This window comes from Pongo abelii, chromosome 18 (genome assembly GCF_028885655.2).
Source record: "Pongo abelii isolate AG06213 chromosome 18, NHGRI_mPonAbe1-v2.0_pri, whole genome shotgun sequence".
In the NCBI taxonomy this organism is placed as follows: Eukaryota; Metazoa; Chordata; class Mammalia; order Primates; family Hominidae; genus Pongo; species Pongo abelii.
The window spans coordinates 60,817,315-60,823,217 of record NC_072003.2 but is presented as its reverse complement, the minus strand read 5'-3'; positions in this window follow the sequence as shown (position 1 = coordinate 60,823,217).

Genomic DNA, 5,903 nt, shown 5'->3' with positions numbered 1-5,903 from the left:
TTTCCCTAAGGCTATCCTCTATCAAAATATGCACATGGATTTATTTTGTTTGTGTTGACTCTATCATCCATATTGCATATTAATAATTATAAATATATATTGGATAAATTTAATGTAATATTAACCATAATAAATTGATGAATATATTATCTCCCTTTCTCTCCACCTCTGTCTCTCTCTGCCTCTTTTTCTCTCTCTCTCTCTCAATTGAGTCCTGTCTTCAGGAAGAAATTATCTCTATTTCAGAAGGAAAAATCTGCGCTTGAGCTTGTTTTATGAACAAAAATTTCTTTAAAAAATTTATACAAGCACCGTCTATGTTGTTTTAGAATATTGATATAAAATATTTATACACAGCTTGAAACAATGTTTGGATAAACTAGATCCAAGTTTGATACAAATAAACTATACAAAGTATCCAAAAAATGAAAGCCAGAACATGTTGGAAATAAGTCTCTCTAAACCATCTATAACTTGCTGTAAAACAATTTTCTATTATAGTTAACTTTCAATAATTATCTCATGAAACTAGCAAGTTTATAAAGTATTGTGGGCTGAATATCTAATAGACACATAACTATTAACATTATCTTTAGCATGTAACATGTTTTTTAAGGGTAGTAGTTATAAAATATTTTTCCTAACTGGTAGCAGATGTTAAAAATAGTGTTATTATCATCACAGATGCTTAAAACACTCTCCATGAACCGTAGAAGCACCTACCTCTTTTAGCATTGCCAGTTCAGATCTATCTGCACTGTTGATCATTGTGATATTCGTTCCAACAATTTAAGCTTAACCAAAATATTTTAAGGTATAGCACTGTGTCCAAATCAAATTTTAGGGAATCTCAGTTTGGGGATGCTATAACAAAAATACCATACATTGGGTCACTTAAACGACAGACATTTATTTCTCACAGTTCTGGATGTTGGATCATTCAAAACTAAGATATTGGTAGATTCAGTTCTTTGTTAGAGTCAGCTTCTTGGCTTATAGATGGCCAAGTTCTCGCTGGATCCTCACATGGGAGAAAGGAAGCTCTGGTATTTCTCCATCTTCTTTTAAGAGTACTAATCTCATCATGGGGGCTTCACCTTCATCGTCTCATCTGAGCCTAATTATCTCCCAAAGGCTCCATCTCCTAATACCATCGCACTGGCATTTAGGACTTCAACATATGGATTTCGAAGGGACACATTTAATTCATCAACAGAAGTATTAATATTTGGTACTTCCTTGTATTCTTGTATTCAATAGGTGTGTGATTTGCAACAATGGGGAATGGAGGAGTTTAATATATTAAATGACACACAACAGTTGAGTCTCTGGACTCAGGACTTTGTTCAAAGTAGCAAGTAATCAGACTTCCCATTGGGGTTGAGGAAGAGAACTTCTGTGTCTTTGTCTGATAGAGACAGACATTTGGCAAGGGCTTCATATTATCAGGAACAGTTTCAAAAGTAGATGGCCATACTAGACATCTGGTCTAATAATTGGAAATTCTTGGGTGTCATGATATGGCAAGTCATTCAATTATCAATATCTGATTGTTGAATGACACTTAGTTAGGTTCTAGGGACACAGAGATAGATACTTAAAAGTATGCTTATGGAGACCTAAAACTCTGGTTGAGGAAATAAATGAGAAAACCAACAATTTGTAAACACTGCTGTCACCAAGTTAATACTAAATTAAGAGCAAACACTCTAAAAGTATGCTGTAGATTCTAAAGAAAATAAGTTTTTACTATCTTCATGCTTACTTGCCTTGACCATGAGCAATGAAAGAGTAAGGAAAGATAATCTATACTAGATCAACAGAGAGTATTTAATATTCAATCATCTCTACAAAGGAATTAGAAAGGTGGAAAGGATAAAATGAATCAATGAGACAACCAAGAGATTAATACCAACAGGAAGCCACTATTATCTTTACAGCTTGTGGGGACAAAAAGAAAAGGTGAAGTGACCAGAGTTGAGTAGCAGAAGACATTTGGCATCAATGGGACAATGGATAAAGGGGCTGGTCTGTAGGCAACTGAAGGATTGCAGCCACCTCTGAAGGATATTCTACTCAGTATAGAGGAAGAGAGGAGCTATGCAGGCTTTTCGCCTTGCCTGACACTCCAAACTCCTGCCAGTGCCTTCCACTGTGCAGAACTCATTGGAAATCAATTGACAAGGGAATCTAGAAAATGTAGTTCTCAAGGAACCCTCTCCCAACACCACAGACACAAAGTGCAAGACAAGTATCAGAGAGCAAATATAAAAAATGACTATGACTTGTGCAAGTAAATTATTTTAGATTCTGAATTATGCTAAAAGTCATCCAATGGCTTTTCATGATATTTACACTAAAATATAAACCCCTTACCTTGACTAAAAACAATTCTATGCATTTCAAGTTGCATATATTTCCCCAGTATATTCTCGGTACTCTTCCCTACACTTACTGGGCTTCAGACTTTATTCTCTTGTTAACTGATTTTGCTCAAGACCTATTAGCTCTTCCTTCCTCCTGGAATGGAATTTTCCCTAACACTGCTTGGTTGATGTCTTCTTGTCATTAAGATCTTGGTTTAAATTATATCCCCTATAGAATTCTTCTTGGGCCACCTGGTCTAGAATAGGCCCCTATTCACTCAGTCACTCTTTGTCACTTCAACATATTTCAATTATATGAATAGCTCTTTTACCATTTGACAGCAAATACCTAATTATAAAGTGATATTTAAAAAATGTAAAAACAAGAAAGTCTGTCTGTTCCTAATAAAATATAAATTCCAAGCAGGCAGGGACCTCGATTTTCTTAGTATGAAAAGAATGTCTCTCCCATAGTTGCTCCTTAAAATCTATTTTTAAATAACTGAAAGAATCAGTGCAGCTATGAGAAATATCAACCTTGCTTTGTAGATGAAGAAATTGATGTACAGAGAATTTAAATACAATGAAATATGCAGACTTGTATAGTAGGTACTTTTTAAATGCAGATCCAAAAATAAAGAATTATGCAGTCAGAGGAAATTTTATTCTCTCTTCATGCCAAGGAAAAAGAGAAAAATAGATACATATGTATAAATCTGTCATGCTTTCCAGAGGGATTGTGGAGAAACACATCTTTAAGGGTTTGAAAAAATCCCTCAATAAAAATATATTATATAAGAGTACTTCAGAGGAGGATTCTATTATTGAATTATAGATTTATTAATCAGAGACACTTATTTGATTCATCTTATTGTTAAGATTTACTAGAATCATGCTGATCATTATGATTTATTCATGATAGGGATTTATTTATTTATGTTGGGTATTTACATTGTAAGTGGATGTGCAGCATGATGCATGGGTACTTCTGAATATTTACCAACTGCCAGGTTGAAAAAGTTCTCGTAGTTCTTTGGATATGGAATCCCATTATTTTACATTGCCACTTTTTTATCTTTGGCTTTCCTTCTTTCACAAGTCTCCTCAGTGTTTTACACAGAAAAGATCTGTATTCTTTTGATTTTTGAGTGAAAGTGCATATTCTTTTCATTTGACAAGAAATATTTATACTTTCCTATTAGAGATTACAGGTAGCATGACAGAACACTGCTGTTAAAAATTAGGACTCTGCAAGATTGCACCACTGCACTGCAGCCTGGGTGACAGAGCGAGACCCTGTGTCAAAGAAAAAAAAAAAAGAGGTAGGCTGTGGCGTCAGATGAACTGAGTTAGAAATCTAGCTTTTAGCCTTCTTAGAATTACAGCTTTGGGAACTGTACATAGTCTTTCTAAGTTTAATTCTCTCATCTCTGCTTTTGTCTTAGTGCTGATGTGAGGATTAACCAAGAAAAAGGTATTTAAAACTCTTCAGAGAACCTGTCACTTAACAACAAAAACCATAACAGCAACAACAAAAATAACTATACTATCTTGCTTTTTAATTTTGCTAAAAAACACATATCTACCCGCCTAACAAATTTTTAAGTGTACATTAGAGTATGCATTAGAGTATTGTTTTATTAAGTGCAAGGCTATACAGAATACCCCCAGAACATTTTCATCCTTCATGACTGAATCTTTCTGTATTTTGAACAGCAACCCCCCATTTTTTCCTCCCCTCAACCGCTGGCAACCAACACTATGCTTTCTGTTTCTATGAGTCTGACTACTTTAGATACTTTATGTAAATGAAATTACACAGTATTTGTCCTTCTGTGACTACTTGTCTCACTTAGCCTAATGTCCTCAAGATACATCCATGCTGTGACATCTAACAGGATTTCCTTCATTATACAGGCTGAATGATATCTTATTTCTTCTTAATCTATCTAAAAGTTTGTCAATTTTGTTGATTTTGAAAACAACTTAGCTTCTTTGATATGTTCTATTGTTTTTCTGTTCTCTATTTTGTTTATGTCTACTCTAATTTTATTTCCTTCTTTCTGCTAACTTTGGGCTTAAGTTGTTCTTTGCTTATTTTTTTTGGAATGCAACGTAATTTCTTTTTCAAAAAAATTATACTTTAAGTTCTGGGGTACATATGCAGAATATGGAGGTTTGTTATATAGGTATACACGTGCCATGGTGGTTTGCTGCACCCATCAACCGGTCACCTACATTAGGTTTTTCTCCTAATGCTGTCCTTCTCATAGCCCCCCATCCCCCGACAGGCCCCGTTGTGTGATTTCCCCTCCCTGTGTCCGTGTGTTCTCATTGTTCAGCTCCCACTTATGAGTGAGAACATGCGATGTTCAGTTTTCTGTTCTTGTGTTAATTTGCTGAGAATGATGGTTTCCAGATTCGTCCATGTCCCTGCAAATGACACGAAATCATCTTTTTTTATGGCTGCAGAGTATTCCATGATATATAGGTGCCACATTTTCTTTATCCAGTCTATCACTGATGGGCATTTGAGTGGGGTTCCAAGTCTTTGCCATTGTTAATAATGCTGCAATAAACATACATGTGGATGTGTCTTTATAGTAGAATGATTTATAATCCTTTGGGTATATTCCCAGTAATGGGATTGCTGGGTCAAATGGCATTTCTGGTTATAGATCCTTGAGGAATCACCACACTGTCTTCCACAATAGTTGAACTAATTTATACACCCACCAAGAGTGTAAAAGCATTCCTATTTCTCCACATCCTCTCCAGCATCTGTTATTTCCTGACTTTTTAATGATCATAGTTCTAACCGGCGTGAGATGGTATTGTGGTTTTCATTTGCATTTCTCTAATGACAAGTGATGATGAGGTTTTTATCATACATTTGTGTTCTAGTTCCTTGAGATGTAAAGTTTGGTTATTTCAGTTTTTCAAAAATATAAGTAAAAATTTTCTCACTGTAAACTTCCCCCTCAGTTATAATTTTGCCTTATGCCTGAAGTTTTAATATGTTGTGTGTTTATTTTCATTGGTCTCAAGATAGTTTCTAATTTCTAAACTCTCTTTTCATTTCTATTACTGATTGGCTGTTCAAGAGTGCATTGTTTAATTTCAGATTTCCTTCTGTCATTAATTTCTATTTTCATGCCATTGCATTGGAAAAATATAAAGGTTGTGATTTCAACCTTCTTAAATTTCTTAAGATTTGTTGTGTGACCTAACATGCAAAGACTATTCAATGTGCACTTGAGAAGAAAGTGTATTCTGCTGCTGTTGGGTAGAATGTTCTATATTTGTCTGTTAGGTCTATTTGGTCTAGAATGTTGTCCAAAGATTCTATTTCCTTATTATTTATCTTCTTTTTTGATGCTCTATCTTGCATTTTATTTAGTCTTCATTTGAATTTTTTTTTACACTGAGCCATGAAAATTTTTGTGGAGATAAGCAATACTGTCTGATGACTAACCCAAGGAGCTTTCTACAGATTGGGAATGATGACTCCCTGCCACTAGCAAGAAGGACTACAAT